We start from the raw sequence: 16374 nt of genomic DNA, 5'->3' as shown, positions 1-16374 counted from the left end.
GAGTTTATAGATGGCTTTAGGTAGTAGGAACATTTTAATAATGCTAACTCTTCTGATCCATGAACATGGGATATCTTTCCATTTATTTGTGTCTTCTTCAGTTTCTGTCATAATGTCATAGTTTTCATTATATGACTCTTTCATCTCCTTGATCAAATTTATTCAAAAGTATTTTATTGCTTTTGATGCATGGATTGTTCTCTTTACTTTTTTTCTGAGAGTTCATTCTTAGTGAATAGAAATGCAGTCAGGGGAGAAGCTTCAAGATGGTAGAAGAGTGAGACATGGAGATCACCTTCCTCCCCAGAAATACATCAGAAATACATCTACATGTGGAACAACTCCTACAGAACACCTACTGAACGCTGGCAGAAGACCTCAGACTTCCCAAAAGGCAAGAAACTCCCCACATACCTGGGTAGGGCAAAAGATAAAAGAAAAAACAGAGCCAAAAGAATAAGGACGGGACCTGCACCAGTGGGAGGGAGCTGTGAAGGAGGAAAGGTTTCCACACACTTAGGAAGCCCCTTCGTGGGCAGAGACTGTGGGTGGCAGAGGGGGGAAGCTTCGGAGCCACGGAGAAGAGCCCAGCAACAGGGGTGCAGAGGGCAAAGCAGAGAGATTCCCACACAGAGGATCGGTGCCAACCAGCATTCACCAGCCCGAGAGGCTTGTCTGCTCACCCACAGAGACGGGTGTGGGCTGGGAGCAGAGGCTCTGGCTTAGGTCAGACCCCAGGGACAGGACTGTGGTTGGCTACATGAACACAGCCTGAAGGGGGCTAGTGCACCACAGCTAGCCGGGAGGGAGTCCGGGAAAAAGGCCGGAACTGCCGAAGAGGCAAGAGACCTTTTCTTGCCTCTTTGTTTCCTGGTGCACGAGACGACGGGATTAAGCGCGCTGGTTAAAAGAGCTCAAGAGACGTGAGCGAACCACGACTATCAGCAAGGACCTCAGAGAGAGGCATGAGATGCTAAGGCTGCTGCTGGCACCACCAAGAAGCCTGTGTGCAAGCACGGGCCACTATCCACACCTCGCCTCTCGGATGCCTGCAGCCCACCACTGCAAGGGTCCCATGATCCAGGGATAACTTCCCCAGGAGAACACACGGCATGCCTCAGGCTGCTGCAACGTCATGCTGGCCTCCGCCATCACAGGCTGGCCCCAAACTCCATACCCCTCCCTCCCGCCGGCCTGAGTGAGCCAGAGCCCCTGAAGCATCTTCTCCTTTAACTCCATCCTGAGTGAAGAACAGATGCCCTTAGGCGACCTACAGGCAGAGGCAGGGACAAATCCCAAAATGAATCGCAGGAGCTGTGAGAACAAAGAACAGAAAGGGAAATCTCTCCCAGCAGCCTCAGGAGCAGCGGATTAAATCGCCACAGTCAACTTGATGTACCCTGCATCTGTGGAATACCCGAATAGACAACGAATCATCCCAAATTAAGGAGGTAGACTTTGAGAGCAACAATATATATCTTTTTTTCCCTTTTGTGAGTGTGTATACGTATGCTTCTGTGTGTGATTTTGTCTGTATAGCTTTGCTTTTGCCATTTGTCCTAGGATTCTGTCTGCGCATTTTTTTTGGCTTGGTTTGGTTTGGTTTGGTTTTTAGTATAGTTTTCAGCACTTGTTATTATTAGTGGAATTGTTTTTTGCTTTGGTTGTTCTTTCTAACGTTTTTTTTAATTACTTAAAAAATTTTTAATAATTATTTTTTAGTTTAATAAATTTTAAAAAAAATTTTTCTTTCTTTCTTTCTTTTCTTCTCCCTTTTATTCTGAGCCATGTGGATGACAGGCTCTTGGTTATCCAGCCAGGCATCAGGGCTGTGCCTCTGAGGTGGGAGAGACAAGTATAGGACATTGGTCCACCAGAGACCTCCCAGCTCCAGGTAATAGCAAATGGTGAAAATCTCCCAGAGATCTCCATCTGAATGCCAAGACCCAGCTCTACTCAATGACCAGCAAGATACAGTGCTGGACACCCTATGCCAAACAAATGGCAAGACAGGAACACAACACCACCAATTAGCAGAGAGGCTGCCTGCAATCATAATAAGGTCACAGACACCCCAAAACACACTACCAGAGGTGGACCTGCCCACCAGAAATAAAAGATTCAGCCTCATCCACCAGAACACAGGCAAGAGTCCCCTCCACCAAGAAGCCTACACAACCAACTGAACCAACGTAGCCACTGGGGACAGACACCAAAAACAATGGGGACTACAAACCTGCAGCCTGAAAGAAGGAGACCCCAAACAGAGTAAGTTAAGCAAAATGAGAAGAGAAAGAAACACACAGCAGTTGAAGGAGTGAGGTAAAAACCCACCAGACCTAAGAAATGAAGAGGAAATCAGAAGTCTACCTGAAAAAGAATTCAGGATAATGATAGTAAACATGATCCAAAATCTTGGAAAGAAAATGGAGAAAATACAAGAAACATTTAACAAGGACCTAGAAGAACTAAAGAGCAAATAAACAATCATGAACACCATAATAAATGAAATTAAAAATACTCTAGAAGGGATTAATAGCAGAATAACTGAGGCAAAAGAGTGGATAGGTGACCTGGAAGAAAAATAGTAGAAATATCTACTGTAGAGCAGAATCAAGAAAAAAGAATGAAAAGAATTGAGGACAGCCTCAGAGATCTCTGGGACAATATTAAATGCACCAACATACGAATTATAGTGTTTCCAGAAGAAGAAGAGAAAAAGAAAGGGACTGAGAAAATATTTGAAGAGATTATAGTTGAAAACTTCCCTAATATGGGAAAGGAAATAGTTAATCAAATCCAGGAAGTACAGAGTCCCATACAGGATAAATCCAAGGAGAAACATGCCAAGGCACATATTAATCAAACTATCAAAAATTCAATACAAAGGAAAAATATGAAAAGCAGCAAGGGAAAAACAACAAATAAAATACAAGGGAATCCCCATAAGGTTAATAGCTGATCTTACAGCAGAAACTCTGCAAGCCAGAAGGGAGTGGCAGAACATGTTTAAAGTGATGAAAGGGAAAAAAACTACAACAAAGATTACTCTATCCAGCAGGAACTCATTCACATTTGACAGAGAAATTAAAATTGTTACAGACAAGCAAAAGCTATGATAATTCAGCACAACCAAGCCAGCTTTACAACAAATGCTAAAGGAACTTCTCTAGGCAGGAAACACAAGAGAAGGAAAAGACCTACAATACAAACCCCAAAACAATTAAGAAAATGGTAACAGAAACATACATATCAATAATTACCTTAAATGTAAATGGATTAAATGCTCCAATCAAAAGACATAGCCTGGCTGAATGGATACAAAGACAAGACCCATATATATGCTGTCTACAAGAGACCCACTTCAGACCTAGGGACACATACAGAATAAAAGTGAGGGGATGGCAAAAGATATACCATGCAAATGGAAATCAAAATAAAGCTGGAATAGTAATTCTCATATAAGAAAAACAGACTTTAAAACAAAGACAATTACAAGAGACAAAGAAGGACACTCCATAATGATCAAGTGATCAATCCAAGAAGAAGATATAACAATTGTCAATATTTATACACCCAACATAGGAGCACCTCAATACATAAGGCAAATACTAACAGCCATAAAAGGGGAAATCGACATAACACATTCATAGTAGGGGACTTTAACACCCCACTTTCACCAATGGACAGATCATACAAAATGAAAATAAATAAGGAAACACAAGCTTTAAATGATACATTAAACAACATGAACTTAATTGATATTTATAGGACATTCCATCCAAAAACAACAGAATACACTTTCTTCTCAAGTGCTTATGGAACATTTTCCAGGATAGATTATATCTTGGGTCACAAATCAAGCCTTGGTAAATTTAAGAAAATTGAAATCATATCAAGTAACTTTTCTGACCACAACGCTATGAGACTAGATATCAATTACAGGAAAAAAAACTGTAAAAAATACAAACACATGGAGGCTAAACAATACACTACTTAATAAACAAGAGATCACTGAATAAATCAAAGAGGAAATGCAAAAATACCTAGAAACAAATGACAAAGAAAACACGATGACCCAAAACCTATGGGATGCAACAAAAGCAGTTCTAAGAGGGAAGTATATAGCAATAAAATCCTACCTTAAGAAACAACAAACATCTCAAATAAATAACGTAACTTTACACCTAAAGCAATTACACAATGAAGAAAAAAAAAAAACCCCAAATTTAGAAGAAAAGAAATCACGAAGATCAGATCAGAAATAAATGAAAAAGAAATGAAGGAAATGATAGCAAAGATCAATAAAACTAAAAGGTGGCTCTTTGAGAAGATAAACAAAATTGATAAACCATTAGACAGACTAATCATGAAAAAAAGGGAGAAGACTCAAATCAATAGAATTAGAAATGAAAAAAGGGAAGTAACAACTGACACTGTGGAAATACAAAGGATCATGAGAGATTACTACAAGCAACTCTATGCCAATAAAATGGACAACCTGGAAGAAATGGACAAATTCTTAGAAATGCACAACCTTCCGAGACTGAACCAGGAAGAAATAGAAAATATGAACAGACCAATCACAAGCACTGAAATTGAAATTGTGATTAAAAATCTTCCAACAAACAAAAGCCCAGGACCAGATGGCTTCACAGGCGAATTCTATCAAACATTTAGAGAAGAGATAACACCTATCCTTCTCAAACTCTTCCAAAATATTGCAGAGGGAGGAACACTGCAAAACTCATACCATCACTAGGGTGAGGCCACCATCACCCTGATACCAAACCAGACAAAGATGTCACAAAGAAAGAAAACTACAGACCAATATCACTGATAAACATAGATGAAAAAACCCTCAACAAAATACTAGCAAACAGAATCCAACAGCACATTAAAAGGATCATACACTATGATCAAGTAAGGTTTATCTCAGAAATGCAAGGATTCTTCAACATATGCAAATTAATCAATGTGATACACCATATTAACAAACTGAAGGAGGAAAACTACATGATCATCTCAATAGATGCAGAGAAAGCTTTTGACAAAATTCAACACACATTTATGATAAAAACCCTCCAGATAGTAGGCATAGAAGAAACTTACCTCAACATAATAAAGGCTATATATGACAAACCCACAGCCAACATCGTCCTCAATGGTGAAAAACTGACACCATTTCCTCTAAGATCAGGAACAAGACAAGGTTGCCCATTCTCACCACTATTATTCAACATAGTTTTGGAAGTTTTAGCCACAGCAAGCAGAGAAGCAAAAGAAATAAGAGGAATTCAAATTGTAATAGAAGAAGTAAAGCTGTCACTGTTTGAAGATGACATGATACTATACATAGAAAATCCTGAAGATGCTACCAGAAAACTACTAGAGCTCAATGAATTTGGTAAAGTAGCAGGATACAAAATTAATGCGCAGAAATCTCTTGCATTCCTATACACTAATGATGAAAAATCTGAAAGTGAAATTAAGAAAACACTCCCATTTACCATTGCAACAAAAAGAATGAAATACCTAGGAATAAAACTACCTAAGGAGACAAAAGACCTGTATGCAGAAAATTATAAGACACTGATGAAAGAAATTAAAGATGATACAAATAGATGAAGATATATACCATGTTCTTGGATTGGAAGAAGCAACATTGTGATAATGACTCTACTACCCAAAGCAATCTACAGATTCAATGCAATCCCCATCAAATGACCACTGGCATTTTTCACAGAACTACAACAAAAAATTTTACAATTTGTATGGAAACACAAAAGACCCAGAATAGCCAAAGCAATCTTGAGAAAGAAAAACGGAGCTTGAGGAATCAGGCTCCCAGACTTCAGACTCTACCACAAAGCTACAGTAATAAAGACAGTATGGTACTGGCACAAAAACAGAAATATAGATCAATGGAACAGGATAGAAAGCCTGGAGATAAACCCATGCACATATGGTCAATTATCTTTGATAAAGGAGGCAAGAATATACAATGGAGAAAAGACGCCTCTTCAATAATTGGTGCTGGGAAAACTGGACAGCTACATGTAAAAGAACAAAATTCGAACACTCCCTAACACCATATACAAAAATAAACTCAAAATGGATTACAGACCTAAATGTAAGACCAGACACTATCAAACTCTTAGAGGAAAACCTAGGTAGCACACTCTATGACATAAATCACAGCAAGATCCTTTTTCACTCACCTCCTAGAGAAATGGAAATAAAAACAAAAATAAACAAATGGGATCTAATGAAACTTAAAAGCTTTTGCACAGCAAAGAAACCATAAACAAGACGAAAGGACAACCCTCAGAATGGGAGAAAATATTTTCAAATGAAGCAACTGATAGAGGACTAATCTCCAAAATTTACAAGTAGCTCTTGCAGCTCCATATCAAAAAAACAAACAACCCAATCAAAACATGGGCAGAAGACCTAAATAGACATTTCTCCAAAGAAGATATACAGACTGCCAACAAATACATGAAAGAATGCTCAACATCATTAATCATTAGAGAAATGCAAATCAAAACTACAATGCGATATCATCTCACACCAGTCAGAATGACCATCATCAAAAAATCTACAAACAATAAGTGCTGGAGAGGGTGTGGAGAAAAGGGAACCCTCATACACTGCTGGTGGGAATGTAAATTGATACAGCCACTATGGAGTACAGTATGAAGGTTCCTTAAAAAACTAAAAATAGAACTACCATACAACCCAGCAATCCCACTACCGGACATATATCCTGAGAAAACCATAATTCAAAAAGAGTCATATACCACAATGTTAATTGTAGCTCTATTTACAATAGCTAGGGCATGGATGCAACCTAAGTGTCCATTGACAGATGAATGGATAAAGAAGATGTGGCACATATATACAATGGAATATTACTCAGCCATAAAAAGAAATGAAATTGAGGTATTTGTAGTGAGGTGGATGGACCTAGAGTGTGTCATACAGAGTGAAGTAAGTCAGAAAGAGAAAAACAAATACCATATGGTAACACTTATATATGGAATCTAAAAAAAAAAAAAAAAGTGACATGAAGAATCTAGGGCCAAGACGAGAATACAGATGCAGACCTACTAGAGAATGGACTTGAGGACACAGGGAGGGGGAAGGGTAAGCTGGGAAAAAGTGAGAGAGTGGTAGTGTATATATGGACATACATACACTACCAAATGTAAAATGGATAGCTAGTGGGAAGCAGTCGCATAGCACAGGGAGATCAGCTCGGTGCTTTGTGACCACGTAGAAGGGTGGGATAGGGAGGGTGGGAGGGAGGGAGATGCAAGAGGGAAGAGATATGGGGATATATGTATATGTATAACTGATTCATTTTGTTATAAAGCAGAAACTAACACACCATTGTAAAGCAATTATACTCCAATAAAAATGTTTTATAAAACCCCAAAAAACAAACAAATGAAAAAACTAATCTGCCTCACAATGAACCTCCAGGGACTTCCCTGGTAGTCCAGTGGTTAAGCCTCTGTGCTTCCACTTCAGGGGGCACGGGTTTGATCCCTGGTTGGGGAACTAAGATCCTGCATGCCAAGAAGTGAGGCCAAAAATTAAAAAAAAAAAAAAGAAATGCAACCAGTTTTTGTATGCTAACTTTATATCCTGCAATTTTATTGAATTTGTTAGTTCTAACAGTTTTTTAGTGGAGTCTTTAGGATTTTTATATATAATATTATGCCATCTGCAAACAGAGACAATTTTACTTTTCTTTTATGATTTGAATAACTTTTACTTCTTTTTCTTGCCTGATTGCTCAATTTACATCTTTTTATATTGTGTATCCATTAACAAATTGTTGGGACTATAGTTATTTTCAATACATCAGTCGTTTAACCTTTATAGTAGAGTTAAGTGACTAAGAGTCCACCATGTTACAGTATTGGAATATTCTGAATTTGACTATGTACTTACCCTTACCACTATATTTTGTTTTTCATATGTATAATCCATGTCTTTATCTTCATGTTGTTGTTGTCATTTCTGGAAGATTTTCCTCAAATTTATCTTCCAGTATTACACTGAATTTTTAATTTTTGCCAACATGTTTTTAACATCCAAAGTTTTCTTGGTTGTTTGATAATCCCTTTATATTGTCTCCTCTTGCTTCATGGACGCAATATCTATTCCTATCTCTCTGAGGACATGGTAGATGTTTTAAATCTATTTTTTTCTCCCTGAACTATCTGTTTCCTCCATGATCCTTTCGTTTGCTTGTCTTGGTCTGTGTCTTTCATATTAGAAGCTTTCTTTTCTATTGTCTCAATTGTATCCCACAAAACTATCTCATTGTGAAATATTTTCAACATATTATTGAGCACCCACTCTGTGCAGTATACCACAGAAGATATGAGAGAGAGGAAGGGACCTAATCTCTAATCTAATGCAGTGGCTGGAAACCCAAGAAAAGACACATGTAAACCATAAACCAAGAGGTTACACAGGAAACTTCCCTGCATCATATGTTTCATTTATTAAAATGTAGAGGGAGGGGGAAGTAAAGAAAAGAGAAGAGGAAAAAGAAGGAAGGAGGAGAAAAAGAGCTTTTAAAAAAGAAAAGAAAGCTATGTATAATGTATATGTGACAAATGAGTGATAGAATATGTACTATAGGAGTCAAAAGCTGCAAGAGATTTTTATGGCTTGGATGATTGGGAGAAGATTAGGAAGCAAGCCAGGCTTGACCTGGTCATTGAAGGACAGACACATATCAAGGCAGAGAGAAAAAGGAAGGATAATACGGAACTCGGGGGAAAACAAGCTTATTTACGAATATGGGATTAAGAAGTGTGTGCTATAAGATGGTGGATTCCAAACACTGGAATCACTCAGGAGGCTTTTAGATTTTGGGTGAGGCCTGAAAATGGGTATTTTAAAAATATACGTCAGATGCTTCTTAGGTAGTCAGCCAAGAATGTGTCCTTGTTAAAGAATAGAATGGAATTGGTTTGGAAAAGTAATCTGGGGACAAATTGTAGCATGCTTAAATTCTGGACTAAGGTGACCTTATGCCTTATCCAAGAGAGTATTGATTATGCTTTTCCTAAAGGTCGTGACTTTACACCCTTGTGAGTGACCAGCAATATTATCAGGCAATTATATGCGAGAGGAGCTAAAGTGGGTAAACTCAGGAGCCAATAGCGAGGAGGTTACTTTATTAATTTAAGAATAAGCCAGTAAGGGTCTGCCCTGGTTTTGGAAGCATGGTTGATGGGAAGAAGCATATAGGAGAAAGACATTTTAAAAATCAAGATGAATGATTGTGGAGAGAACATTGTTGAAGATGAGAAAAGTATAGATTAGTTGACTGGGAGAACAATAGAAATAGTGATGGAAATGGGGAGAAAAAGATGATTTTTTAGGTAAAATGTTGAATCTGGGTTTAAATGAGCTGAATTTCAGGTAACTAGCCAAACCAGAGTTAACTAGCATCACATTTCCAAAGTGAAGAAAAAAATGAGTTTTAGACTCCTTATTGGTTGTGCCCCAAGCCACACCTTAGTTGGCCAGCCTTATATTTGGGCTGTAGTTGACTTTATAAACCCTCCATCATTAAGAGGCTGAACATCATTTCTTTTTTTTTTTTTTAACATCTTTATTGGAGTATAATTGCTTTACAATGGTGTGTTAGTTTCTGCTTTATAACAAAGTGAATCAGCTATACATATACATATATCCCCATATCTCCTCCCTCTTTCATCTCCCTCCCACCCTCCCTATCCCACCCCTCTAGGTGGTCACAAAGCACCAAGCTGATCTCCCTGTGCTATGCAGCTGCTTCCCACTAGCTATTTATTTTATATTTGGTAGTATATATAAGTCCATGCCACTCTCTCACTTTGTCCCAGCTTACCCTTCCCCCTCCCCATGTTCTCAAGTCCATTCTCTACATCTGCATCTTTATTCTTGTCCTGCCCCTATGTTCTTCAGAACCATTTTTTTTCTTTTTTTAGATTCCATATATATGTGTTAGCATACGGTATTTATTTTTCTCTTTCTGATACTTCACTGTGTATGACAGACTCTAGGTCCATCCACCTCACTACAAATAACTCAATTTCGTTTCTTTTTATGGCTGAGTAATATTCCATTGTATATATGTGCCACATCCTTTTTTTTTTTTTTTTTTTGCGGTTTGCAGGCCTCTCACTGTTGTGGCCTCTCCCGTTGCGTAGCACAGGCTCCGGACGCGCAGGCTCAGCAGCCGTGGCTCACGGGCTTAGCCGCTCCGCGGCATGTGGGATCTTCCCAGACCAGGGCACGAACCTGTGTCCCCTGCATCGGCAGGCGGACTCTCAACCACTGCAACACCAGGGAAGCCCGATGGCACCATCTTCAAAAGTCATAAGTCAAACTGTTGTTATTCCTTTGGAAGCTCACTCTCTTAACTACTCACTGATACAACAGAAATCAACAGAATGTGCATGGTTTCAAATCTTAGGTGGACTCTGTAAATCAAGTTAAAAGCAATGATATAATTGACAAAAAAATCCATTTAAAGCTTAATTTAGTTAAAAAATAAAAGTGAGATTACTATAATTATTGTGTAATTACACTAGAAAATGAAAGCTTTTACATTTTAAGTTCAGAATTAAGCTCTCTTTTGTACTTGATTAGGTCCTTTGTACCATTTGTGGAAGAAGCTGGTCTCAGTACAGTCAGCTCTTCCGATTCGGATGCGGAACCGCAGATACCAAGGGCCCGAGCACACTACGTCATTTTATATAAGGGATTTGAGCATATGCAGGTTTTGGAATCCAAGGGGGCTCCTGGAACCAGTCCCCCCAGTGGATATGGGGACTTAAATAATGCATTTGGAATAATCTTCCCTGTAGGCCTGCTAGTTTTATCTGAGCTGTTTCCCTTACTGCATAGTTTCTTATCCATCATGAACCTGTGGGTTCTCAATAAATGCCAGTTGAATGTATCTGGATGTTAAAGGCACCAAGTGAAGGAATCAAGGCTAGAAATTGTCCCCATGTCTTCTTTGTAGAATAGATGCTCTTGGAGTAGGTGCTCATTTGACAAAATGAAATCAGAAGACACCACACCACATGAATTTGGTTTGGTTCATTCTGACAAGAAAATTTCCAGTGATCCATCTGAGCAATATTTCTCCTTTTATCAATCATAGCTCTGATAAATGACAGTTTCTATTTATAAATGTTTTTGACCCCCTTGTTTAAGCAGTGGTGTGCTCAGAAAGAGTGTTACCAAAGGTATAACATCTCAGAGTGCAGTACGTTCATCCATCCGTTAGCTTTACTAAAGCTTTTCCTACTCTTGTTAGAAATTATAAAAGGCACGAATGGAAAATGTCTAATTTAGAATCAGAACCCCATAGAGGTCTAAATAAAGAGTCCTAAATTGTTGCCAATTTTAAAAACAAAGCATAACTCAGGGCAGGAGAATTAATCCCTTCATAATAATCTTACAGAGGTTTTGTGGAGCCTAAAAAGCAGGATTCGTTATTCTAATTTAATGGTTCTTAGTACAGCAGAATAAATTAGCAACTAAGTGCCAGGGATCGTCCTAGGCCTCGGGGCTACAGCAGGAAACAAAACAGAAAACTCCTGCCCTTTTCAAGTGTACCATCTCATACAAGGAGATAGGCAATAAACAAATAACTAAAATACCATACTTTATTTTGAGGTACACATTTTTGCACATTTTCACACCTCAGAGACTTGTTTGTCTTACAGCTGCTGTTGGCCTGGTGTCAATCAAGATGTAGCTGTTACTGCCTGGTCACATGCCTCAAAACTGATAAGTGTGAAGTTAGCATTTGGGGACAAAATCCTGGAGACACCAGCAGAGCATACTGAGAATGGTGCAACACCAAACTCCTGATGGCACAAAATATGGTGCTGAGTGGAGAGATGCCATGTCAATGGGTCTGAGTTACATGATCCAGGGCATATTTAACTTCATCTGAATATGACGAAGTTTTAGGAATATCTTAAACGATGTATTTTGCTGATATTTTCCTGTTTGGTTTGCACAAGAGTGATATATAATAAAACCAATGTGTAGATAAGTCTAAAACAGCTCCTTCAGTGAGTGTAAAGTAATTCTGAAGTAATAAAAGCAACATGTCAGTCTTATAGGTAGTAATTTTTAATTTGATTTATTTCATAATTAATTAAATTAACATAACATTATAGTGTTTCTTGTAACTGATGGTTTCTTTGGTGTGAGGAAATATAATATTTGTTTATTACATGGTAATAGGTGCTTTAAAGAACACTAACTCAAGGAAAAGTGAATAGGTAATGTCATTGAGTGGGGCAGTTTGCAATTTTAATCAGGGTAGCCAGGGAAGCCCTTGAGAAAGTGATCTTTAAATAAGCCTTGAAGAAAGACTGAGCTGTGCAGACAGCTGAGAAGAGTATTCCAGGCGGAGTAGACAACCAGTGCAAAGGCCCTAAGCAGGAGCATGCCCAGCTTATTCGAGAAATAGCAGAGCCATGTGGCTGAAATGGAATGAGAAAGGGCTGAAGTGGTAGATGAGGCTGAACGTTAAGGGGGACCAGCTCACATAGGACCCTGTAGGACACTGGAAGGATGTACTTTGAGATAATAAGGATTTTCACATTTAACTCTAAATTATACAGGGATCCATCACAGGATTTAAAGGATCACTGAAACTGCTAGATGGAGAAACAGACTGAAGGGAGACAAAGACAGAATCAGAGAGAATGGTTAGGAGGCTATCACCATGAACCAGATGGAAAATGATGGTGGCTTGGACCAGGGTGGTAACCTTGTGAAGATCATGAGAAGTGATGGAATTCTTGACTCATTCTGAGGGTAGATCCAAAAGGTTTTGCTGATAATTTGGATAAGGAATGTGAGAAAATGAAGATTCAAGGTGACTCCAAGTTTTGTTGTCTTAGCAACTGCAAAGATGAGGTTGGCATTAACTAAGATGGGGAAGACATCTAAAAAGAACAGATTTGGTGGGGATAGCAGGAGTTCATCTCTAAACATGTTCTGTTTCAGATGTCTATTAGTCATCCAAAGGAAGATGTCATGGAGATGATCATATGTGTGAAACTGCAGTTCTCACCACCAGTCCTTTGTCAAAGTTTCCCCAGTCATCTATTCATTGGCTGCACTGTGTCTTGTAGTTTCCTTTGAAAGAGTAATTGTTCTACTGGATACCATGTTCACACGAACAATATTCCCTGAGCTCTTACATATTCAAACTATCTGATAATACCAAGTCCTGGAGAAAATATCTTACAACAGGATCTGTCAATTTCAGCTTACAATGTAAATTGTTACAACTACTGTGGAGAGTGGCTTGGTAAAATAGTTTAAGATTGAACTTTTACAAACTCTGAGAGCCAGCAATTTCACAACCACATTTCCATCCAAAAGAAAATCTTGACAAATATATTTGAAGACAAGTGCAAAAATATTCATGATAGTATTGTTGCAGTAGCAAAACCTGGAAACAATCCAAAAGCATTCCAACAGAAGAATAGATAAATCACAGTATATTCCCATAGTGGAATGTTATGCAGCAGTCAAAATGAAGTATCTACAGCTAAATCCAACAATATGAGCCAATCAGCAATGTACCATATTTCAACTATTCTAACGCGTGCAATTTTTCTCATGACACCTCAGAAATCTTAGCTTCCTTGGCAGAACTTTTTTGTTGTTAGTGGTTGTGTCAGGTATAAAGGTGTTGTCCCTTAGCTCCAAGTTCACTCGTCTACAACCAGGCTTGTGATATAGACACTGAGAGACTGCAAAGCCCACTGCTTTCCCAGCGGTCTCCATTAAAAGCTCTGTCAACAGGAGGCAGTAGATGAGGCTTCAGTTCCAGGGGAGGAAGAAGGGGCTCCCTCCTCCTGTTGGCTTCCCCTTTCCTGTCCCTGAAGCCTCACCCCCAGCAACCCCTCTTCACAGCAGCAGTGGCAGCTCATTCCTGAAGCAGCAGCTGAATCCAGCTTGTAGTTTTCCCATCACTTGCAGAACCAGTTCGGTAAGAGCACCTCAGCAGAGGCAGCCACCCCTCCTCAGAGGCCTGGGGCCCCTCCTCTGGGCTCAGAGAGGCCTGCATCACCTGAGCAGTGCTGCCTCCTCAGAGGCCTCTGTTTCAGGCCCAGGAGACCCTTCTCTAAGTTTGTCCCTTAGTTTCCTTTGTTTTCTTAGCCATAGGGGGCGGTAGCGCCTTCCCTACAGTTTCTACCTCTGTGATACCTCAGAGTTCTCATTTTACCCTTTCAGTGGGAAACAACTTTATACCTGGTACCAGTGCTTTAGATCAAATCTCTCTCATCAAATATCTGGTGTGGTTTCTGTCTGACTAATAAAATGGTATATGGACTAACTGTACCCCTTATCATTCATGGGGTATTAGATTTGAAGTTTCAGAAGATCATATACAGCAAAATACATTTGCACAAAGTTAAAAGCAAATAAAACATTCACACACACACAATTTAGGATAGATCTTACGTCTGGTCTAAGGAGGCAGAGCCAATCTCACGTATACAGCTGTGGATGCACACATGTGTAAGACAATGTATTGAACTTTGATAGGAGTATAAAAGAACTCTGATTAATCAGATTCCCTAAAGATGACTTCAAAATAAAATTTAAAATTTCCCCTTTTTACTTAAAGTAAGCCTTGGTGGAGTTAGAATTCTTGACTCACTTTCTTTTCTTGAACATACTGTAGATGTTTCTTCACTGTTTTTCATACTGAAACTTTCTGTAACAGAAGTCTGATGCCTTCCTGCTTTTATTGCCCTCAAAATTGAGTTCATCTTATTGCCTGGCTTCCCAAAAGGCAACGATTCTTTCTATATCTTTAAAGGATTCCAAAAGTGCTTTGTTTTGTATCTTTAGACAACAATTTCACCAAAGTGTGACTTAATGTTGATGGTTCTGGGCCAACTCTGTTGCTTAGTATGCCCTGAACTTTCTTTAATTATATGTTAAAATATTCATTCTGTTGCTGTCTTTTGGGTTTCTTCTTTGGAATTCCAATTAAGCATGTAGACTGTGCTTTGTTTCACTTCTTCACTTCTATAGCTGAGATTTGTTGCTAATTCTGTCTCTTTATTTCTCTTTTATTTTGCTTGTTTTTCCCATTTCTATCCTCTGTGCTCTTCACTGTTATCAAATCTCCCTCGTGCCGTTTCCAATTTTTTTGTTATTTCTGTAACTTTCTTTTCTTTCCTGAGTTCTGCCATCATCTTCTGTTGTCTGTTCCTCTCTTCCTTGAGTTTATCTATCTTGGCTTTGATATTTGGGATTCATTTAATTTTTTTCAAATTAATGATACAGTGTTTGATTATGATTCTTCTCTGCTCTATGGCAATTTTTCCTGAAAACTTTTCTTTGGCTATAGAAATACCTTGCTGTTCTTTCCCACATATTTTCTTAGAGGATTTTTGGATGACTACTATACATTCCCTATAAGTTTTGTTGTTGTTGTTGCGTTGTCCTGAACCAGCTTTTGTAAGAGGTTAGAGGTGGAGGGATAGATGAGGAGGAATAAGGGCCAAGGTCGCTTTCCTGCCTTAGCAACTTAGAGCTCTACCTCTGTGTATGGTGAGGAATGTCTCTTTTTAACAATGACACTCTTGTGTAGCCACGTCTTGTCTGCCTCCCTGAACTTACCCTAGTTCAAGGTGTCTTCTGCAGCCAGCTCTACAGTCCCCTATGTTCCCTCACCAATTACTGCAACCAGGAGACAGAATCTGCCTTCCACCTTCCAACGTGGTCCCCACACTTTTTGAGTGTCTATTTTGTTGACGCTTTCTGAAATGTGCCAACTTTGGATCCCTCAGGCACCTTCCACACCTTTCTTTCTCACCCTTTCCCAGCATTTCTAATCTCTTTGATCTAATCCTTACTTGCAGCAGTTCCCTGGTAGGGTAGAGCATTCCCCTGCTGAGGGAACACTTCTCTAGAGACTTCTGAGATTCCCCTCCACTAAGCCCCCTGTATCCCCCATTCTTCCCTTGCTGTGTCCCACCTGGATTCCTGTGGCCTTGTACCGGTCTCAGCTGTTCTTGGCAGCTCTTTACATGTAAATGGAGTGGATAGGTTTTCTCTGTCTCCTCGCTTCGGTGTAAACAAATTTTGTGACTTTTCAAAAAATTCTTTGTGTGGTTTCTAGGAGGAGTTGAAGCAAGATTCAGAATTAAGCTGGCAGCACATCCTTAACAGAAGTTCTACAACTGTATTTAAAACAGAAAAAAAAAAAAAAACACCCTGCCATTGTATTCTCTTCAAAATCTGTTTTCGATCTTTCAAAGAAAGATGTGAAAGACAAATTAGGCCAGAGGTTTGAGGCAGACA

The 16374-nt window shown here is 39.1% G+C and overlaps 1 long non-coding RNA gene across 1 annotated transcript in view; it reads right to left on the bottom strand.

Annotated features, from left to right (window-relative positions):
• LOC309969347 overlaps nt 1–16374 on the bottom strand; it is a 697850-nt gene that overhangs the window by 548804 nt on the left and 132672 nt on the right. The gene's annotated exons all lie outside the window — the stretch shown is intronic.

This window comes from Leucopleurus acutus (assembly GCF_964270905.1).
Source record: "Leucopleurus acutus genome assembly, chromosome: 11".
In the NCBI taxonomy this organism is placed as follows: domain Eukaryota; kingdom Metazoa; phylum Chordata; class Mammalia; order Artiodactyla; family Delphinidae; genus Leucopleurus; species Leucopleurus acutus.
This window is presented reverse-complemented; position numbering and strand designations above follow the sequence as displayed.